A 24,744-nucleotide genomic window follows, 5' to 3' on the forward strand; every position below is an offset into this window, starting at 1 on the left:
ACGTAGGTGAAGTATATTCTACCTCCAGCAGTGATTTTGGTCTGTTTTATGTCACAAATGGATTATCAAGTTTCAACGTAAAACATTTCACCTGATCCCTGTATCAATATACCGATTTTAAGACAATAAATCAAAAGTATCGAAATAACATGAAAAGGCATAATATTAATGTGTTCACTGCACTTTTTAAGTTGAATAGACTTCCTGGTTATGTCAGCAGTATATCATATCAAATTTAGCTCAAAGCAGCCAACATCAGTCCTGCTTATTATGTAGTATAGGGAGTCCGGGAGAGTTGAACCCCTTTTCACTCTGAAGCCACTTAAGTTGTATCTGTAAATGGTAACAACTCATTTTTTTGCGTGAAGATATCATGCCCAAATAGGTAACGATAGATAATAGTAGAATTATGATGATGATGATGATGATCAATATGATGATATGATGATGAGCAATAATTTTTGAGAGAAAACAATTTCCAATGGCCAACGATTGTCTATGCCAAGGTTTCCATCATCAGATGTATCAGCGTATGAAATATAAATTTTCTATTTCAGAGTCACTCTCACTTATTTCCGAGATGTTTTTCACTTTTTTGCAACTTTTTATATTTTTTTATATCCATTTCTATTATTCAATTTTCTTTTTTTGAAGCAAACTATTATCTAAGCTTAGTGCGGGGAACTTGGACCACTGATTATGTCTCCCGATCATACCATGGGTCAAGTCTCCCACACTCCCTTTTAGTCTATTCAACAAATATTTTCTTGAAACTTTTACAACTATTATTAAAAAGGCTCATCGTTTGGGAAACAATATTAATCAATGAAAGCAATAAAACTAACACCTATTAAACTTTTCAGTCAGTCAAACAAAAATTATTCAATTTCTGACTTCCTAACAACAAAATCACGTTCAACCCTCTTACTCCTGAACTGTTCTGATGGCAGCCAAAATAGAACCGCCACTAGTTGTGCCTTGTTAAGAATATGTCGCAAGCTATTTACGATACCGGTAGCGCGAAATTTTGATTGAAATATTTGAGGTGGTTCAAGTCTCTTACCTGAGCAAGTCTCAGGATTCCCCCTCGGTTTTTAATATGTCTGAGACTTCATGTTTCTCAAGTTCTTCAGTTCTGCCAACCCAAAATCGTTGACCTGACATTCAACAAGTGATGAGAGGCTGTCTGCTGCCACAAGTCTTTTACATTCTTTCTGTTATTTACTAAATATAGCCTCACACGATCAAAATATTGTTTAATATCGATAATGCTCCAACAATATTAACCGTGCAAGGATCCTCAAAACAAAATCTAATTGATTCATGACTCTTCTTGTAATAAACGCAGTGCCAAATATGTTTAAAGACCCTTCATCTGGCGCAAGGATGATCCCATGTTGAATCTTGCCTCACATAATCTACCCAACGCATAATATCCCTCAAATTCAAATTAGGCATGAAACTCTGCGTCAAGAACGTTCAACTCAAACAGAAGAGTGAACCGGTACCCTAAACTCCATACGGATTGCATCTCCTCATTGTGGAGAACGTTGTAATTAAACAGACAAGGAGTTTGTAGCTCTTTCGCAAGCATCGAGCTATTAAAATTCATCAAGAAGAAAATCTCCACAGGTTCCATTATCCGGGAATATTCATACACCGACGGACTACAACAGGGAACAGTGGCATGGCAATAACTTGCCAAGAATGTACCTAAGATGCTCGGGCTATATCTATTAAGTGATGTCGCAAAGCGTAATTAAGACGAGTTGAATTATTGGAGTAGTCTGAGTATATTCCTCCTCAAAGATATTCCTCTACCTTCATTTTATTAAATACATCAATCAAGTCGGCGACAGGCTTACCATCCAAGCAACCGGGACATCAGAAGACCAATTAAAACACTTTTACAGTATTATGTCTAGTTGAAAACATAGTGCCTGCTAGCTATGCAGGGTGCTTGAGTAATTTTAATTGGAAATAAGTTTCTTGGATCGTTATTCAAGTGAGAAATGCAGGTGAAATGGTTTCCCCATCCGACCTATTCGTTTTTGTCCTTTTTTGTCATAAATCCATGCTCTGGGTCATTTTCCAGGCTAAGGATTGTGGCAGCCATTTTAGAGTGGATATCTATCAACATTCTACTTAATAAGGTAATAAGATTTTGGTCAAAGATTACAGAATAGAAAGTTAAGAAGCGCCCTCAAATCTCTAGTACTAAAAACCGATTACAGTGAAAACACGTTTGACAATAAGATGGAGCTGAAAACGTACTGTCAATACAGTTTAATAACAGGTTTCTGCTTTATAATCGAGGGCCGCGAAATTCGAATTCTATTCTTTGTATTGAATTTCAACATCGACTTTATTGCTACCAGAGAACAAACATCCTGAGCGACAAAACAAAAGTATGGTTTTGTTTAGTGATCAGGATGTTAGTTTTCATCTGAAAATTGTTTGGAAACAATTGATATCAATGAAATACGCTGTTGGATGTGCTTTATTTTCATTCGCAATTCATAAAAAATTCACAAGAATTTAGAATTATGGACAACCCTAGACAACACTAAAGCTTTGACTAGGACCCAAAAGTTTTTTTTAGATCTCATAACTTTATTATTATTAAATTTTTTTCACCAAGAAATTAGACCAAAAACAATTCAACAATCAACAACTAGAGGGAGCTAGATAAACACAAAGTGGTAGGAGAATAAAAACATTCAAAACCTCTTTGATCAAAATGGCCATCTGAAATCTTACAAAATTTCATATGTTTCTGCGAGTGGCTCTCAAATTAATATTTTAACTAGTATTAGCGTCTTAATAACACGTTTGTCTCACAGATGGTGCTCACTTCACTTCAGTTGCTTCGTTTCCCATCTTTCTACTCTATAACCTTTGGGTCTGTTATTTTCTCGAATGAATTGTTCAAATGAAAGTTTCTCGTTTGTAGCTGAAATTTTAGGAGTGGTTCACTGAAGCCTAGTACACTGCGCAAAAAAATTAACGCCCATTATGGAAATCTCAATTTTATTCTACAACTGAAGGTGTTCTCAATGATAATTATTTTTATCAGAATTATGCATGCATATGTTATCCACTTTCAACGGTTTTCTTCAATACAGTTTTTTTTTCCCAGCAGGAATAAAAAAGATGATATTATCAGATTTTGAATGTATTGGCTCCATTCTAAAATCAGTTGTTCTCGATCAATTCTAGTGATCAATAGTTTTTCTTTCGTTTGATTTTCTACACTCAATCGCTATGCAACGCGAAACACGCAATTTTGACCCAAGAGGAATGTGCCCAAGCGGTAGTTTTGCGAGAAGAAGGGTGGACATACACAAGAATTGCAGAAAGGTTTGGAGTTTCCCATACAAGTGTGTCCAGAATGTTGCAGCGATTCAGGGAGACAGGTATGAATGTCCGAAGACCAGGACAGGGTAGACCACGGGTAACAACTGCCATTCAAGAACGTTACTTGAGAGTTTCTTCGTTGAGACAACGGTTTGCAACCGCTCGCCTCCTTCAAATTCAGCTTGAGCAAACTCATGAGGTGCAAATTAGCACTCAGACAATAAGAAATCGTCTCAGAGAATATGATTTAAGACCTCGTGTCGCGGCAAGAGGCCCAGCTCTTACCCCAGCCCATCGAAGGGCGCGTTTGGATTTTGCGAGAGAGCATATCCATTGGGAAGAGGCCCATTGGGAAAGAGTTCTCTTCACAGATGAGTCTAGATTCTGCCTCTACCATTGTGATCGACGTTCCCTTGTATACAGACGTCCACATGAAAGATATGCTCAGTGCAATTTCCTGAATACTACTGGTTTCGGGGGAGGATCGATTATGGTATGGGGTGGAATATCTTTGACTGCTCGCACAGACCTATTGGTCGTTGATAATGGAGCTATGAATGCTGATAAGTATATAAGGAACATTCTTGAAGAGCATGTAGTGCCATTTGCCCCATACATTGGTGAAAATTTCATTTTTATGGACGATAATGCCAGACCCCATAGTGCGCGCATCGTTCAGGAGTACCTTGAAGAGGTTGAAGTCTCTCAAATGGAATGGTCAGCAAGAAGTCCAGATCTCAATCCGATTGAGCAGGTTTGGGACAACCTCAATAGAAGGCTGAGAAGTTCAGAAAATCATCCAGCTACACTTAAAGACTTAGTGATCCAACTCGGACAAATCTGGAAAGGATTAGATCAGAACATTTTAAGATCACTCATTTTGAGTATGAACCGTCGTTGCCGAGCTGTAATTAACGCAAGGGGTGGAAATACCACGTATTAAATCACTTTTCAGCATTTCAGTATTTTGAAAATTGTTCATTTCTCTTCTTTCACATAAGATTCGGTGAAATCCTGAATTTTTCTTCCATTTAATGTGTCTTGTTTCGTTCAAAATCTTCCCGAGAGAACATAAAAAATAAGTTATAAAGTCAATGTAGAGTTAACTTCCATTAAAATTGAGATTTTCAGAATGTGCGTTAATTTTTTTGCGCAGTGTATATTGAATGTATCAAAAGCTGTCTGTTCTCTATCTATATGTCTGCAAACCTTAAGTTAATCAACAAAGCTCTTCTTGTCTTGAATAGGCAGAATCGCCCCTCTACAAATTGAAAAATCCCCATGAAGGAATAATTTCATATACTTAGGATCACTAAGCAAACACTCAACTTAATTGAAAATCCGAAAAAAAGCGCAGATAATTGATAAACGTGTAGTCACCTTGACAACAGGATAACCGAAGCGAGGCAAACGATGCGAAAAACTGAACAAGAACAAAAATTCCCTACCAACCCGGAAGTTTCGCGAAAAAGTTTCATTCAGAAAAGATACCGTTAGATGGGCGAACAGTTGAAGTGTTTCCCCTAAAGAAAATAGGGAAATTTCGTCGGAAACGTAATCGCTGAACTGGAATCGGACCAAGTTGATGAAATTCACCTCAATGTGAACTCGTAGCGTCATGTAGAAGACGGTTTTTTTCCTGTCGAATTGAATGCCGAATAATTTTGTAGACATCGGTTTTTGACAGATGAGACGTATCGAAACGAGATTGGGATGGTAATGTATGTAGGAAATGAAGCTTAAGGGCAGTATTCATGAAAATATGTGGGAATCATCAGGTGAATTTATAAGACTTGGGACTTTTGAACGTGAATTACAGGGTGGTGAAAAATTCGATGCTCACCAGTGCTATCTTCCAAACTATACCAGATAGGCCGAAATAAACGAAAGTTTATTGACAAAAAAGTTCTGCTTTCCAACATGACGTCTCTCACATCTTAATATCTCCATCTTCTAGTAATATACAGGGTGTTTTCAAAGGTGAGCTTTTTTTGACAGAAGGTAGAACTCGTCAAAATAAGTCGTTCAACCAAACATTGTCTTTATAAAATATCCAAGATGACAAGGAAACAACCCCTAGAAGTTCGACAAAATTTCAAGTACGGGACTGTGGAAGTTGACTCCGGCATCGCAAAAACGAAACAAAACATTAACATATGGCTGGACACTCAACCCTCTAATACCCAACTCCGCCTTGAGACTGGTTGCATATAAGTGGATACAAAATTATTCCCTGTGAGCAGTTTAGTTCAACTGCTCATGTCCGCTTCAGTATAGGTTCATTTTGTGAGAACAGGTGTTAATGTAAATCAGTTAACTATTTGCGAAAATAAGATGTAGATTATACGTAAATATGTAACTATACGTAAATAATTAAAAAAAAAAAAAACTTGGACATTAGAGGGTTAATGGTTCAGTACCAAGTTCATCGGATTAGATGCATCAGGTCACTTTTGAAAGAATCATAATTGTTGTATCGTTCAATTTTGGGTGGAAAAAATGTAGAAAATCGGCAGTTTCTTGAAAGTGCTTATGTTAGGTTAGTTATGTTGAAAAAATGCTATGAGGTTTCTCCATTTCATCCCATTTTTACGACGATTGTTAGAATGTTTGAACAAGAAGATTGTGAAACCCACTATGTGAAGAATTCGTGAATAATTTAGACGACTTTCATTGGTGAGATTTCGAAGAATTATTCTATTTTTTACACTTGTGTCCTTAGTCTCTTCTGTCAGTTGGTATCAAAATGAGCCATTTCATAAAATCGTGTAAGTTACTAAAAAATAAGGAGCACAATTCGGCAATCCTAAGTATCCATTTTCATTACCACGTAAATATCGAACCAGCCAATATCCTAAACGAAACCACATGATCGAATCAGGAGATGAGTTTTTTCCCACTGCTTTGCCATCATTCAGCTGACAAAGGTCTAGGGTCGTATAAGGATCTTTTTCTGTAATCATTGGAAATTTGTTTTCAACTTTGTCATTTTGAAAGTTTTATATAGGTGAAACGCTTCATTTTGACCAGTTCTACCTTCTGTTGAAAGAAGCCTCACCTTCAAATAAACCCTGTATATAGGGTGAGTCTTTGACTCGTATGAATATTTCAACAGTAAATTCTTGAGGTCAAACAAAACACTTTTTTCCTTTATCTTTTTTTCCAAGTCGGCTCGATTTAAAAGATACAGACTCTTGAAAAACCATAAGAAATGTTATTTTTAGTTCTATCTCACATTTTATTAATCTTTTTCGAATACAAGATATCTCCCAATTCAATACGTCACGGGACGTCATGGTAGAGGACATGCAAAGCCAGAACTTTTTGTCAATAAACGGAATTTCTACCTGGTATAGTTTGGAAGATAGTAGCGGCAGAGACTTGTCTCTGGTAGCGGTGGGCATTGAATTTGCAACTTTTTTGAAGGTACGATTGAGTCGTTCAAAATTTCAGAACATTATCGATAACAGATGGTGTTCCATGGGTTCATTTTTTGTCCCGCTTCTATTTCTTAATGGTCGACTGCTCGTTCATAGAATCACCTAGAGAATGGCAACCCTTTATCATCTAGGTGTAATCTAGTTAAGAGTTTTTGCAATGGACGTTCCCTCTTTTTTCATACTCTTTCTCTGTATACTAGTGGTTTACTAACACTTCAATTGGTATACAGCCATCTCCTGCAGATAATCATTTAATTTTTTGCCCTAGTGAAAATGGGTATAATGAAATCCGTTAATTTGAGGTCATTTAATGGAACACAACCAATAAGAACAACACTATACTGGAAACCGATCATAAATTAGAGACCTTAACTATGAAACAGATCCCATGGGCTGTTTTCACTCTATCGCAGTTTGTTATTTTTTTCGATCAATTATCAACGTCCTTTTGTTTTTGTTATTACTACTGAGAGTAAACTGACCCCACCATCACCGCCAATACCTACTCCAAATAAAAACAATGTTAACAGCATTCAATAGCATTCCACTCAAACGAATATTTATACGCAATCAGGAATAATGTACACTGAATAATGTGCCCTATTCGAAATGTTAATGTATGTGCGGGTGTTATAAATTGCTATTGAACACAAGTACAAGGGTACATTCATTTATCCTATGCGGATGTGCAGGGGTTCCATCAGTTTTAAACGGCCATTGTTGGGTATTGTAATTATTTAGGTATAGGAACAGCTTCAACCATTATTTCCGTGTAATTCACGTGTTGCAAGGTTAGAATCGATATAGAACCAACTCGTCAGGGCAACATTCTATTATTTCAGCCTTTCGATCGACCAGACAGGGTGTACGATTTCATAACAAGGCTTCGCAGAAATCGCAAAGTAAGGCAGATAAGGTCCTGAATAGTCATTCAGGATATGCAATGGATTTTAGGGGTCCAAAAAATTTATATCATGTAGTAGGTAAATTTAGAGAGGTTTTTCGGTCGAGATAGGTAAGAAAAAAACATTAGCTCATCCAGAGAAGCGTATTAGTTACATCTGAAGTTGGAAGTTACTGGAAGCAATAAGATTATCCCTTAACGGGAATCTCCTAAAGCCCTGGGAAGTGAACCCTCTATTTTACAGACCGACACTGTGGCTAAGCGCCGTATGCGCTTAGTAGAGTATTAAAATAAACCTCAAAGGGAAGTATTTCTACCACGGACAGCCAAGCCTCGCTGAGGTCCCTGGAATCACACTGCCAGGGATCTCTGCTGACATGGAAGTGTCGTAATACCAAGAAGCAACTGGCCAGAGCCAATAAAGTGACTGTGGGTGACTATGGGTACCAGAGCATTGTGGTGTCGAAGGAAATGAAGAAGCCGATGAATTTGCAAAAAGAGCATCAAGGTTAACACCTGCTAGACCTGCTATATCAATACAAGGCAGCGGTCCAACAATGGGAGTTGAACATCAGAATAACCCTCTGGAGAAACACTCCTGGAATTACTCAGTCAAAGAAATTAAAGATGATTTCACCGACCTACACCAGAAAGCTGCTGAAGCTGTCACGAGCTGAGCTTCGGGTGATGGTGGGACAACTGACAGGGCACTGTTAGTATAAATATCATTTATACTGTAAGGAAAAGTCAGCAGATGAGATTTCTAGTTTTGTGGATCAGAAGCAGAAACAGCTGAACACATGGTGTGCAAGTGTCCAAAGCTGGCTGGCCTAAGAAGCATTCAATTGCGGCCAAGGCCCCTTAGGATGTTGTCAGATTTACCAACACCATTAACGACCTCCTTGGGTTCATATGAATGAGTAGGGAAGAGAACAAATAAAAGATCTATATGGTGGCAGTTCCCCAAAGGCAAACCGAGCCACAATGACCCCGGTTCAAATAATAATAGGAGTATTTATCGTTCACATCATTGATCTGACAGAGGAGGACTTTGCACGCTTTTTATTTCATAAAACAAGGACTACGATGTACCTATATGTAAATGAAAAATATATTGAAATAAACCATATTTTGAACAGCAACTAACTGTTCCTCATAAAGTACCATGAATGTGTAATGTAGTGTGAAATAAACAGCGTCCCTAATGGAATTCTTCACTCCTGGTTCAGACGTTTCATAGAGCCATGCATTTCATCAGATCATCATTCAAGTTCGGTATCGACTAAAACCGCAACATCAATAAAATTGCCAACATAAACCGCATTCAGTTTCCCAGCAACATACCAGCCTCCATCAGAACTCAGTCGATCATAGTAGGTAATCACCACGAAATTCGTTCGTTCAACCCCAAACTACTCCGCCTGTCGCCAACTGTATAAACACACACGTCATATTATCAAACATCAATGCATCCATAAGGCCAGAACAAACTCATTCCCGAGTTCATTAGTCTTTATTAGTTCAGCTAACGATGGAAACGATGCGGACCTGCTGTGAAAATTGCGCAAATTGAAACTCCTCATTATGTTCCCTTTGAAAGATAACATACCTACCAGCTACGTGAGATGTTCGAAGTTATGAGAGTTTGTTTGTCAGCAGAAACAATGAGATGAAAGGCTCCATAGAGATATGATTCCTTTACTTTATGCTCTTCCATCGACGATGCGATGAAACTACCTGATATGAGGGAATAAAATACTCAGGGCACCATAGTCCTCGAAGTTTATTAGTCACGTTGGAATTGAAGCGAATGCGAAACGATATGTAGGGTTTTATGTTTTTCGTTCAGTTCACCCAAGGCTTATTTAATTTTATTTTCGTAACACGGGAACCACCCATAAAAAAATCTATTTACCAGGATGTCCGAATGATTTGATTTTTCAAGCAATGTTGCAAAAATAATTGTATCCAAATGATGAAAGCATACAGCTCTTTATGCTCTGGCACAATATGTAAGAGAAGTCCGGAAGACTTGCTCAGGTAGGAGACTTATACCACCTCAAATATTTCAATTCAAATTACGCGCTACCGGTATCGTAAATAGCTTGCGACATACTCGTAACAGGGCACAACTAGTGGCGGCTCCATTTTGATCGCCATCAGAACAGTTTGGGAGTGACAAGGTTGAACGTGATTTTATTGTTGGGAAGTAAGAAATTGAATAATTTTTGTTTGTTACACTGTCTGAAAAGTTTAATAGGTGCTTGGTGTTATTTAGTTTTATGGTTCAAAAAAGTAAAAAACTTGAAATTATCTCTTCTATAAATTTTCACATGAAAAAATTTCTCGAAAAGTCTCACCATTGGCTACAATTCGTATCTTGGTGAAATTGAAAAAAGACGTGCTGCCATTTTTTCGAAGAAAGTGAAAATTATTGTAATATTCGTAACTTCTACTTATCGTTCAAGAAATCTGGCAGAACCCCACATTCTGGTAGTCTTTCCTCCTTTACGCCTTATACGGAGCGAGAAAGCCCCGTGGTTTAATCTCCTCTTAAGAGTTGGGTTTTTGAATTTCTGTTACTTTCCTAGTAAGTAATGTTTGTAATTAGGAAACTGGAAGATTTGGGTTTAGTTCTCTGTTCGGAAAAGGTTTATCACATCAATGAAAAACAATATTCCGAAAATCATTCTATTCGGTGAGTCAGTTTGTGCTATATAACTCATGGTTATGTACCTGGAAATAGCACTGAAACAGCAATATTTGAACTACAACAGTCAATAATGAAAGCTTTAGAGAGGAGTGAATTGCCATTGGGGCTTTTCTTGGATTTGACCAAAGCTTTTGATTGTGTGGATATAGAGACTTTACTGCGAAAATTAGACAAATATGGAATCCGAGATAAACAGCTTAAGCTTTTTGAAACCTATTTGAAAAACAGAACACAAATGGTCGAAGTGACTGTAAATGGTAGAAAGTGCAGATCCTCCAGACAATTCACTAAGAAAGGTGTACCACAAGGAAGTATATTGGGGCCACTGTTGTTTTTAATTTACATTAATGACTTGCCAAATCTAAGAGAGTTCCTTCAACTGCTGTTTGATCTCATTTTGTACGCTGATGACGTATTATTGTCCTCACCAACACTTAAAACAACAATGGAATATGTAAATATGGTCCTGAATAGTGTTGTTGAATGGTGCACAGAAAATCAACTAATGCTCAATATAAAAAAGACTGATTGCTTAATTTTTCATTGTGACCGTTCATTGGCACAGATTCCACAAGACTTCAATAACGACATTTCAGTATCGAAGGAAACGAAGTTTCTAGGACTGCATTTGGATGAAAATTTAAAATGGAATAGGCATGTGGATTACCTGATTAAAAGGTTGAATTCAGTCATCTTTACGATAAGGGTATTGAAGTACAGAGTGGACTCTTCAACACTTAAAGTTGTTTATTTTTCTAACTTCCAGTCACTTGTTTCTTATGGTGTTATCTTTTGGGGAAGCTGCACGACTGTTGATTCTGTATTTTTATGTCAGAAGGCAGTACTACGTACCATGCTCAATATGGGATATAGAGACTCTTGTAGAGGACAATTCAAGAAGAATCGAATAATGACACTGTATGGTCTGTATGTCTATCGGGTGTTATTATTCATGCAAAAACATCCAAATTATTTTGATGCTTATAGAACTACAAGCAAAACAAGACATACTGAACCTCTTCTCTATCCTCACCACTCGCTTTCTTTAACAGAGAAGTCACCTTTATACATGGTAATCAAGTTGTTTAACGCTCTTCCAAGAGAACTCAAGTTGATAACTAGCTGCAATATGTTCAAGAAGAGATTACACACCCTGTTGATGGAATGCGAGCCCTATAATTTGCAAGAATTTTTTGCCTTTTGTAAAACATTTAAGTAATGTATTGTTATTTGACGAATTCAATTTTATTATTTGTAATAATTATTTGAATTAAATATATTATTATGACTTTAGCCTTGCGGCTTTCACACTCCTCTCCAGAGGAAAATTCACTTATCCCAGATATCTCAGATATCAAAAGGATTAAGCTCTGTTGGAGCCCTTTCCAGGTTTTCGGGCTCGTGGTGGTGGTCGGGTCCGGGTCGCTCCTCGCCTCCCTGCTGTAGGTTGGATTCCTGCTCCACCCGCACTTCCTGTCGGAGCAGACGGTGTTCCTCTGAATTTCCCATGTACTTGCGTACAGTTCTCGCCGTTCCCAGCAGTACCGCCTTCTGCATGACTTTATAGATATTTTCGTCCAACTGAAGCTTCCTCAAGTTCTCTAGCAGTTTCTTCGGTATCAGGCCTGTAGATGATATGACAATAGGGATGGTCTTGATATCTTTCAGCTTCCACTGTCTCCTGGTTTGTTCCTCGAGATCTCTGTACTTTGAAATTTTTTCAGTGTGCCTATCTAGAAGATTGTTATTATTTGGAATCGCCACATCGATGAATAGTGCTCTGTCCTCATCCTTATTGAGCAATATGAGGTCTGGTCTATTGTGGGTTATTTTCCGGTCTGTGAGAACCGTGCGATCCCAGTAGAGCTTGTGATGTTCATTTTCCAATACAGCATCTGGATGGTAATTGTAATAAGGAACCTTTTTCGAACTCAGAAGTTGGTGTTTCAGTGCCAATTCTTGGTGAAGAATCTTGGCAACGGCATCATGTCTATTTTTGTACTCCGTGCCCGCGAACTTCTGACATCCCCCGGTGATGTGCTGGATAGTTTCATGTGTCGCACAGCCATAACGACAGCTATCGTCCGCCACTGAGGCATTATTATTATTATTATTATTATTATTATTATTATTATTATTATTATTATTATTATTATTATTATTATTATTATTATTATGACTTTAGCCTTGCGGCTTTCACACTCCTCTCCAGAGGAAAATTCACTTATCCCATATATCTCAGATATCAAAAGGATTAAGCTCTGTTGGAGCCCTTTCCAGGTTGTCGGGCTCGTGGTGGTGGTCGGGTCCGGGTCGCTCCTCGCCTCCCTGCTGTAGGCTGGATTCCTGCTCCACCCGCACTTCCTGTCGGAGCAGACGGTGTTCCTCTGCATTCCCCATGTACTTGCGTACAGTTCTCGCCGTTCCGAGCAGTACCGCCTTCTGCATGACTCTATAGATATTTTCGTCCAACTGAAGTTTCCTCAAGTTCTCTAGTAGTTTCTTCGGTATCAGGCCTGTAGATGAAATGACAATAGGGATGGTCTTGATATCTTTCAGCTTCCACTGTCTTCTGGTCTGTTCCTCGAGATCTCTGTATTTTGAAATTTTTTCAGTGTGCCTATCTAGAAGATTGTTATTATTTGGAATTGCCACGTCGATGAATAGTGCTCTGTCCTCATCCTTATTGAGCAATATGAGGTCTGGTCTATTGTGGGTTATTTTTCGGTCTGTGAGAACCGTGCGATCCCAGTAGAGCTTGTGATGGTCGTTTTCCAGCACAACATCCGGATGGTAATTGTAATAAGGAACCTTTTTCGAAGTTAGAAGTTGGTGTTTTAGTGCCAATTCTTGGTGAAGAATCTTGGCAACAGCATCATGTCTATTTTTGTACTCCGTGCCCGCGAACTTCTGACATCCCCCGGTGATGTGCTGGATAGTTTCATGTGTCTCACAGCCATAACGACAGCTATCGTCCGCCACTGAGGCATCCTTGGCGATGTACTTCATGTAATTTCTTGTTGGAATCACCTGATCCTGGATGGCGAGCATGAAGCCCTCTGTTTCAGGAAACAACCTTCCGGAAGTCAACCAGTAGTTCGACGCAGATATGTCGACGTAATCATGGTTGACCTCGTTCTGGTGCCTCCCATGCAAAGGTTTGCCAATCAGTTTCTGCATTTTACTTTCTGCAGAGTGTTCGACGGTTTCCAAGTGATCCTGTTGTAGCTTTAATGGTGTAGAACTATCAGCAACACAAACTACTCGATGGAGTTCTGACGAAGCTGCCTTGCTCAAGAAATATTTTCGAAGTCCTTCAATTTCCTGGGACATACGGTTGGACAAATCAACAATTCCTCTACCCCCAAGATGTCGTGGCAGCTCGGTCCGTTCTATTGAGCTTTTGGGGTGATGTTTATTGTGTTTAGTCAGCATCGTCCTTATTCTTCTCTGTAAAGCTGCTAAATCGGTGGTCGTCCAAGAGATAATACCAAATGAATAGCTCAGCGCCGAGCAAGCGTAGGTGTTAATCGCTTTTATCAGATTCTTGCTGTTAAGACCAGTTCTCATTATCCTCCTCAATCTTCGGGTGAACTCCTCCGCTAATTCTTTCTTCATCTGGGTGTGATTGATTTTTCTTGCCTGTTTTATGCCTTTTATTATTATTATTATTATTATTATTAACACAAAATGACATTTTTTATGGTTTATTTCAATGAGAAACCGAGAAGTTCATCCAGGTTACATTGAGTCCCCAATTCTCATCCCAGAACTCATGTTGGATGGCTTTAAAATTTGTCGAATTTACATGAATTCCCAAGTCAATTCTATTCATAGCAAAAGCAGTGGCGTAGAAATCAAGGAAAGTAATCGAAGTGTTCTGAAATATCTTTATTGTATAATTTGTCTGCACTTAGAGGTATTACAAACGGCTTATAAACAGCTTGTACCAATTCGTCCTAAAAACCCTCACGATGCATTTTGAATGAAACGAATATACCGTTTTCAGTTACAGTCGTAAACGTGGCTGGTTTTGGGACGGAAGGGTTCATAAAATATGAATAAATAGAAAGCGGCAGTTCCTCCATCCTTAGCTGGGTTTATATTCATTGAGATATATCAAAGCGTTTCATTTTACGGTTTTCGCATCAGCGTATATCTCGCATTTTGGACTTCAAAAGCCGACAAAAAGGAGGACAGCCCTCATGTTTTCGTGCGAGGCCCTTTTCCCTTAACAGAAAGATGGAAATTTTATGTAAATCCTGCCAGTTGGGGTGACTCCACTGGCGCGCGTCAGATTCGATTGGTTTTGTCATTTGTGTAAATTTTTTGGCTACTTCAGCAATGCCTTCATAGAATGCAAAGGATAGCCTATGTTAACACTATTAGGAAATATTGAAAAATTCTTAGCCTAATATAGAACCAAACAAAATTTCAATGCCAAAATATTTTATCACTCAACATATTCTCCTCTTGATTGGATACATTTGTTATAGCGAACCTACAACGTCTCTAGACCTTTCAAAAAAAATGTTTCCTCTTGCTCTGCAAACCAGACCTCCACAGATTTTATTACCTCCTCGTTGGAAGAAAATTCACGAAATTTTAAACTTTTTTCAGTTGAGGAAAGAGATGATCGGATGGAGCCAAATCTGGTGGATAAGGGGGATGATCTAGTAATTCAAACCCTAAATCAAGAATTTTTTGCATGGCAACATGAGATGTAGATATATGATGAACGCGTTCGTATAAAATATTCAGTGCTTCAGATATCTGTTTTAGCCCAATTCGACGGTCTGATAAAATAATGTCATGAACTGCATCGATATTTTCGGGGACTGACACAGAAACTGGCCTTCTCGATCGGTCATCATCTTCAATGGAAAATTTACCTCTTTTGAAGCTTGCAGTTCAATTTTTCAAGGTCGCATACGAAGTACATTTATCACCAAGGGTATTAAGCATATCTTCGTTAATCTGCTTACCTCTTAACCCTTTTAAATACAGGTACTTGATGATGGCTCGATACTCCAATTTTCTCGATTTTCACAATTTCGGTGGACAACTCTGGTTTACTTTTTTGACCTCAAACTTCACACTGACACTTCAAATGAGTTATTGTTCTGGTGATGAGTTATTGTTCGTTGCTATGGTAAAGCAATATTTTTTGTATAAATGGAACTGGTCTAGGCCAACTATGCAACCCCTTCTTTCAGATTTTTGGGCTTCTGTGGTTCAGAATCAGATATCATCTGATCTTCTTATCTGATCGTCTCGTAACAGTGTACGTAAATCTTGTGAACGAAGGGCCTTGAATTTCAAACTGTCTGTAGTTGTAAGTACATTCCACGAAGGTCGACGCTGGCCAAAGTTCCTCTTTAGGCGTTCCATCCTTGCCGGAATGTTAGCATAGTTTGCTTTGGGACTTAGTTCAAACTTGTCGCTCAATGCTAGGGAAAGTTGGATACCGAGATTTTTCATCTCACATATGCATGTTTCACCGAGAGCTTTGACCTGAAAATAACGGTAAAATGCCGGGTGAAATATTTCAGGGTTTAGCATGACAATATTCGGGAAATTGAAAGTGGAGTTTCGACAGCTATTTGTTCGCTATACTTTCTCCGGTTTCCTTTGGGAATGTCAGTGTGAGGCATTATGAAGACTGTGAATCTTCATTTCCCTTGGTGAAATATTGATATATGTACATATCTGCTTCGTATTTTTCAATGGAAGTTCTCCAATTCTCCTACTTTTTAACTGATGCCTTTAGTACAGTAGACTTGAAAATAACATGTTAGATTTTCATGGTTTCCACATTTCATATTCCAGTTATTGAGTGTGATAAAGCCCAGAATGTGGCTACCAGCAGAACTCATAAATTTCTCAATTAGGGAATTGGAGTAAACCCATCCGAAAGATCTCTACCTCTATACCTATCTTAATCGCAATCTTTATGCCTTCCTCTATTCCTAAATCTCTTTCTACCAATTTCTCTTCCTACCTTCCATCTTTTCTTATCTGTATTCAATTGCATTAACCAACTGAACCCAACTGAAGGAAAAGGGAAAATGAAAAATTCCAGTATGCTTCAGAAGTTAGAGTACACATCAAACAGCTCCATCAATCATTTCTGCGAAGTGATTATCGAACGCAATTCGCAAATATTTATATTCTTTTGATAAAAATCATTCCAATTTTCAGCATCAAACAATAATTATAGCATGTGTATAAGATACAGTTTAATCAGGATTTAGCGTAACTGAGCACCATAAAATTTTGCGTATGATACAGGAGCTTAGGGAAAAACCCAATTAAAAAACCCTCTCTCTCCGTGAGCGCAGTGGATTATTGTAAGAGATGAAACTGTTTACTGGATAAGCTGAAAAATTTCATATTGAAGGGCATTTTGCACTGCAGAAATTGATCCTTTCCTAGAAGAAAACGAAAATTGAGGGAGTCCCTTCCATGTTAAAATAAAAGTTCCAGTAATCATTCTCATAGAAAGATTCAGCTGTACATAAATTTTTTGCACATGAGCACTATTAACCCAAACGGGGCAAAAATATTCAGCAGCTAGGGCTCCGTTCGAAGAGTAGTTGCATCAGCACATGAAATATCTGCTAGTTTATGAAGGAAACTATTCCTAGTCTTTAACTTCAGACGCAAATTTTCCAAACGTGCTTTGAAAGTCAGCGGGGAATCAAGCTCAACTCCTAAATATTTTGGATTGGAGGAATGTTCCGAAATATCATCAGCGTATATAAATTTCTCAGAAGAAGTAGTAGGGATATCACACAGGTATAAATTGAACAGAAGAGATGCTTATACTGATCCTTGGGGAAGACCCTTATTCAAAGTTTTGAGATTACTACTATTATCATCAACAAAAACACGAAACCTTCTATCTGACAGCATGTTTTCTAGTAAGCGAACCATCTTTCCACACTTTAAATGTGTATAAAGTATGAAGATCAAACCATCCTTCCATACTGTGTCATATACTGCATAAAAATCCAGAAATGCTGATAATATATTCGGTTACTACTGCCATAGTTGATTGATGAACTGAAAATTAAAACTCCATCAAGATTTATTTCCGTTTTCTTTGTCATGGAGTGACGCAACCTGCATTTCAAAAAACACCTCACAGTCGACCAATCTGACTGGTTCAATTGTTAGATTCGACCAATTTGCGAAAACTAGCCCCCGATGGAAGAGACCCATCAATTCACCGGATCTATTAAACGGAATCAGGCAGATCCGGAATCTATCCTACCTATAAATCACCCAGATTAGGGCATAAGCTCTAGTCCGATCGTATATTTCATCATTCATTTCTAGGATTGAATTGATAGAATCGAACGAACGAAGATCGTGAACTGTCACAATGTCGAATACGTCCTGGAAATCCCGATTCTATTCAGACTGAACTCTCAATCCTGTCAGGTTTAAGTGGGCCACCAAGTAGACAAAAGGATTGTTGATATTTGATTTATATTGCCTGGGGAAAACAAGTCTGACAAGGATGTGCAGTATTGCATTGATTTGGAAATTTGCGAATGGAATTTTTGTTGAAGTTTGGTGATCAGGTTCGTCTACAGGGAGAGTCTTTGACAAATATTTCAATAGTAGATTGTTGAGGTCAAAAGAATCACTTTTTTTTACCATTTTTTCCGAATCGGCTTGGTTTAAAAGATACAGGCTGTTGAAAAACCATAAAAAATAGAAATTTTGTTTTTCCAGGGGTAGCATATGTATCACATTTCCATCTACGATTACTTTTATTGAGAGATAAACTACTCGAAAGCTGGCCTTTGAAAATTCCTGAAAAAGATGGGTTCAGTTAAAAATTCGTCAAAACCGAACGGTTGCGCCGAGATTAATGAAATTCTCACATTTATTACTAGAAAAGTTGCTCTTTCAGAATATCTATCACATTTTCATCTACGGTTACTTTCATTGAGAGATAACTACTCGAAAGCTGACCTTTGAAAAATCCTGAAAAAGATGGGTTCAGTTAAAAATTCGTCAAGACCGAACGGTTGCGCCGAGATGGATGAAATTCTCAGTTTCATTACTAGAAGAGTTGCTCTTTCAGAATATCTATCACATTTCCATCTACGGTTACTTTTATCGAGAGATAAACGACTCGAAAGCTGACCTTCGAAAAATCCTGAAAAAGATGGGTTCAGTTAAAAATTCGTCAAGACCGAACAGTTACGCCGAGATGGATGAAATTCTCAGTTTCATTACAAGAAGAGTTGCTCTTTCAGAATATCTATCACATTTCCATCTACGGTTACTTTTATCGAGGGATAAACGACTCGAAAAATCCTGAAAAAGCTGGGTTCAGTTAAAAATTCGTCAAGAATGCGCCGAGATGGATGAAATTCTCTAGCTCATCATAAAAATTTAAAATCGCTATATATTCTTATCTAGGCTGAATCGGAAAAAACGGTTAAAGTAAAAAGTGTTTCTTTTAACCTCAAGAATCTAATGTTAAAATTTACGTACAAGTTAAAGACTCACCTTTTATGGAAATAGTTTTATGTTGAGAGCTTCTGTCCCTAGTTGTGATCATGAAATTTCATCGACCAGTGCCTCATAAATCACAAATGATTTATGAATGTTTGATAGACAATCAGTGAATAATGGCGCATTAATCATAAGTGAAAACTCGCAGATCCTTCTGAAAAATCTTATGAACAGAGCGAGTAGACCTCAAAACCGTATCGCTCCCTTGTATTCAGACAGCAACGAAAACCAATTCGCCAAGAGCTAACCCAGATTCGTCCTAATGCTATGGAAACACAATTCATGCCCATTTCCAAGGATACAAACTATCCTACGATCCTCTCCTAACCTAGCGGCGAGAAAAGTCGAGTGAGATTGAGTGTTTTCACTTCGATTGGGCCAAGGAATGACCCCGAAGTGCTAGAACAAGATACGCCGGTGTATCGGTTTTCCATCTATTCGTTTTGGTTTTCATTAAGGTGAGAGAGAAGCCGAAATTTATGTACACGCTGATGTTAACGGAGGTTGAGTAATGCAGGGACCTGACGGGTTTAAATTTGAATGATTCAATGGATTATTTGAATATTCATGTGAAATAGTGGAATATATAGTGGCGATATAACGATTTATTTGGGTGGAAATTGAAAAACGCAACCACCGTACTGGATCGACACTAAATTGGAAAAATTCACAATTCGATAGCACTGAAGAGTTGCTCTTTCGGAATATGTATCACATTTCCATCTACGGTTACTTTTATTGAGAGATAAACGACTCGAAAGCTGACCTTCGAAAAATCCTGAAAAAGCTGGGTTCAGTTAAAAATTCGTCAAGACCGAACGGTTCCGCCGAGATGGATGAAATTCACAAATTTATTACTAGAAGAGTTACTCTTTCAGAGTATGTATCACATTTCCATCTACGGTTACTTTTATCGAGAGATAAACGACTCGAAAGTTGACCTTCAAAAAATCCTGAAAAAGCTGGCTTAAGTTAAAAATTTGTCAACAACCAACTGTTGAACCTAGGTGGATGAAATTCTCAGATTTATTACAAGAAGAGTTGCTCTATCACAATATGTATCACATTTCCATCTACGTTTACTTTTATTGAGGGATAAACGACTCGAAAGCTGACCTTCGAAAAATCCTGAAAAAACTGGGTTCAGTTAAAAATTCGTCAAGACCGAACGGTTACGCCGAGATGGATGAAATTATCAGATTTATTACTAGAAGAGTTGCTTTTTCAGAGTATGTATCACATTTCCATCTACAGTTACTTTTATCGAGAGATAAACGACTCGAAAGCTGACCTTCAAAAAATCCTGAAAAAGCTGGGTTAAGTTAAAAATTTGTCAACACCTAACTGTTGAACCTAGGTGGATGAAATTCTCAGATTTATCACAAGAAAAGTTGCTCTTTCACAATATGTATCACATTTCCATCTACGGTTACTTTTATTGAGAGATAAACGACTCGAAATCTGACCTTCGAAAAATCCTGAAAAAACTGGGTTCAGTTAAAAATTCGTCAAGACCGAACGGTTACGCCGAGATGGATGAAATTCTCAGATTTATTACTAGAAGAGTTGCTATTTCAGAGTATGTATCACATTTCCATCTACAGTTACTTTTATCGAGAGATAAACGACTCGAAAGCTGACCTTCAAAAAATCCTGAAAAGCTGGGTTAAGTTAAAAATTTGTCAACACCCAACTGTTGAACCTAGGTGGATGAAATTCTCAGATTTATTACTAGAAGAGTTGCTTTTACAGAATATGTATCACATTTCCATCTACGGTTACTTTCATTGAGAGATAAACGACTCGAAAGCTCACATTCGAAAAATCTCTTATAAGGAGAGGTTTCAGATATCATCAGATGTAAACTAATTCTTGTGTCGCTATTCTTCAAATGCCTTAAGCTAACCTCTCATTCGACACACGTTGAATTATTGAAATATTCCAACCATTTGATTGTTTTTATTCTACTGTAATCCCAAATTCTTTGGATACATTCTTGATTATTTATTATTCTCGACGGTTTCACTATAAATCTATACCTACACTGGAAATTTATAGCGTTCAAATTATCCACCTCTTTGCTGCTTTTCATGCTGTTGAAAAATGACTGGGAAACATAAAAGCTCAGAAAACCTGTCGTTAAAGCCAAATTGCAGCTTCGTGTTGAGATTGAAATTTGGACCCTCGTCTCGACTCAAATCGGTCATTTTACTCGCAAATTATACATGGAACAGGTGCAAACCCACCATAAAATGCCCTTCGGAGGAAACGGCTTAGTATTTCTCGAAAGCCTGCACGCATATGGGTAACAATTCACAGATTGGAGGGGATACGAATTGAATTGAACACACTTTTTAATGAAATCATAATGAATCATAACCTGTTTCGATTTATAGAATCTACAAAACAACTTCTATGCACTCCTCATCCAAAGACAGTAATAAATCTGATTTTCAGGTAGATGAACAAATAGGTCATTTTAGAGGGGTCTATGCCCTCTCTCATTTTTGTATCTAATTATTGTTCAAATTCAGTGTCAGCATGCCGAAACAATAGAAATAGGCCGTAATGGTCACAAAAATCAGTTTTTTTTTAATTATCTCCTCTTCTGGGCTTCAGATTGCATTCGTATTCATTACAAAAGTTGTAGAGCATAACATTTTCTACAAATTTTGTCCGAAGCAATTTTTTCTACGTTTAAACTTTTTTGAGATATACCTCGATGAATGTACATAAGACTGGGTTTCTACATTGACCTTGGCCTTTCGCATGTGTGGCTAATCTCCTCGCCTTTATCACCCTCTAGCTCAAAAACGGTTAGGTGCATGAAAATTTGCTTCAGACAAAAGTTGTATAGAATTTTATTATCTACAAGTTTTATAATGAATACAAAATCAATAAGAGTTACTGGAAAGGAGATATTTGAAAAAATGCCTTGTTATCATCTGCAAATTCTTAGGTTAAGAAAATCCCCCATGATTATTGTCAGATTAATGGGATTTATTTTTTATTTTCAAAGGACCGCTGTGACCTTGTGTCATGTCTGAATTGTCAGTCTCTTGAAAAGTAGTTTCTTTTGGGTTCATTTTCTTTCCCTGAAAATCTGACATGCTTGAATTTTTTTTCACAATTTTCAAACTCTTTCATACAGCCAGTCCCACCACGCAAACTGTCAGATTAACATGAATTTATTATCAGAGACACGTAGGGCATATACAGTGTGTTAATCTGACACGCTCGAGTATGTACACCTGACGATTTTTTTTTACATCTTTGAGACCCTGCAGACGCTTTCCCCACCGCTGAATGTGCATACATCATAAAACCTTTTTGTCTTTCTACCATCTAATCTTCAAAAGCCTCTAGGTCTCCACTACGCTCGAGTAAATCCCAATTTAGCATCGTCGGCTCCCCAGCTAATGTAGATATAAAAGAGAAACTTCCAAGTTCAACCATCTACGAGATATCATGTATATCTTGATTAGTCAGAATAACGTGAAATTCGAGTATTTTAATCCACGCAGAAAAAAGAGGAATCAGGATTTTTTTTTTTCGCAGCTTAATTTTTCTTATGTACCAGGCCTCGCCTGCATGTTTACTAAACCTAGTTAAGCGTTCAGGATTACCAACTACGAATAGTTGAAACCCTTAAAATCCAAATATGGTGAGAATCTTAATGGCATTATTGCAGGGTGCTATGAAAATAGTTTTTGAAATAATATCTTCGTTGTTTTGTCTTCAGCTTTGTTATGTTATTCAGAGTATCCAACATCTAAATTGAACTAAATTGTATATTTATGCTTTATAATTTGTCCATTTAGTTGAAACCCTTCACGCAGCAGATTTGCGCATAGTTTGGAAGCATCGCATTGTATCATCGTGGTATTCTACAAATAAATTCCGATCCAAACACAATAATTCCAGCATTCAACAGTCGTAAATCCGTAATACCCCTATCCCAATTAAGATTCATCTCATGGTTTAATAGAACTGTCGAAGTTCAAGGAGGCACGTATAGCCCCAACGCTCAAAGGGGGACTGGGGGATTCTGCAGGCGACCCTTTACCCCAAATCTCGCGTTAAAGACGTATTACCGGGTGAAGCAGGTGTCTGAAGCCTCTTATTACACCTGAGTTCTATCGGATACGTCTGTGTATGCGACCTGCTTCTTATTCTACGCGGATTTCAGACATTTGTCATGCGTTTCTGGGATTGATATTTGAGTACGAAGGAAATTAATTTGCACTGGCGGGTTGAGGCTCGAAGAGAAGGGCGTTAGATGAGGGGTTTGTAGCAGGTATGGAAATTTTCTCGATGCGTTGAAAGGATTCAACACATCCATCAATACAGGATGTTTCCATAAGTGAGGCTTTTTTTTCACAGAAGGTAGAACTCATCAAAATAAGTCTATACAAAATATCCAAGATGGCTCAGATACGCCCCCTGGAAATGCGACAAAATTTCATTGAATTTCAATTACGGGACTGTGGAAGGTGACTCCGGCATCGCAAAAACGAAACAAAACATAAACGTATGGCTAGACGATGAATGGTTCAGTACCAAGTTCGTCGGATTAGATGCATCAGGTCACTTTTGAGAGAATCATAACTGTTGTATCGTTCAATTTAGGGTGAAAAAAAATGTAGAAAATCGAGACAGTTTCTTGAAAGTGCTTATCTTAGTCATGTTGAAAAAGTGCTATGATGTTTCCCCATTTCATCTAATTTTTACGACAATCGTTGGAATGGTCGAACAAGAAGATTGTGATGCCCATTTTGAAAAAATTCGTAAATAATTTAGACGAATTTTATTGGTGAGATTTTGAAGTATTATTATATTTTTTACACTTGTGTCCTAAGTCTCTTCCAGGGGCGTAGCTACCGCGGTATCAGCGGTATCAGTGATACGGGGCCCCCAGGCTTTAGGGGCCCTCGAATGTCTGTAAGCAAAAGCTTTCTAAAAATGTTATCCAAAACCTCTTACAGGTTTTACAATAGCATTTTTGAGAATAACTTCTAAGACAACCATTCATTTCAAACTCCCGTTCATTACACCGAATCGATCATTCAGAGATACGAATACTTAAAATCTGAAATTCAGAAAATTCGTGCCATCAAAGAACTTTTAGAATTAGTCCTGAAAAATTCAATAGCCTTGCATCCAGTTTTCCGGACGATATTTCTGCATGCCTTTTATTTTAGACCCGGTTACAACTGCAATCGCTGAGAGGAGTTTTTCAAAATTCAAACTCATAAAAAATTATCTGAGGACTTCTATGGGACAGGAACGGCTGTCAGACATGTCGTTATTGTCAATAGAAGGGGAACAACTTAAAAAACTGAAATCGTCATCAGCTATGGCTGATTTGATAAATCGATTTGCTGAAATAAATGCTAGAAAAGCGTATCTTTAATTTTTGGTTTTTTTTGTTTATTATTTGTTTGTTTATCATTTTATGTTGTTCGTATATTATTTGTTTGTATATTATTTTATATTGTTTGTATGTTATTTGTTTGTGTATTATTTCGCTCCCAGCACCAAGTATGAGTTAGAACTTTCAATTATGAGTACATATAATCATTTCGATACTAATCGAACATTTTTTGCCACTTTTATTTTTACTTCACCCTTCCTTAGGGCCCCTCAACACATTTTGATACGGGGTCCCTCTAAGGCAAGCTACGCCACTGGTCTCTTCTGTCAGTTTGTACCGAAATGAGCCATTTCATAAAATCGTGTAAGTACTAAAAAATAATGACAACAATTCGGCAACTCTAAGTTTCCATTTTCATAAC

The 24,744-nt window shown here is 37.8% G+C and overlaps 1 protein-coding gene across 1 annotated transcript in view; it reads right to left on the minus strand.

The window, feature by feature from the left end:
* LOC123317066 overlaps nt 1-24,744 on the minus strand; it is a 174,414-nt gene that overhangs the window by 60,076 nt on the left and 89,594 nt on the right. The window lies entirely within an intron of this gene.

Source organism: Coccinella septempunctata, chromosome 7, assembly GCF_907165205.1.
Source record: "Coccinella septempunctata chromosome 7, icCocSept1.1, whole genome shotgun sequence".
Taxonomy (NCBI): Eukaryota; Metazoa; Arthropoda; class Insecta; order Coleoptera; family Coccinellidae; genus Coccinella; species Coccinella septempunctata.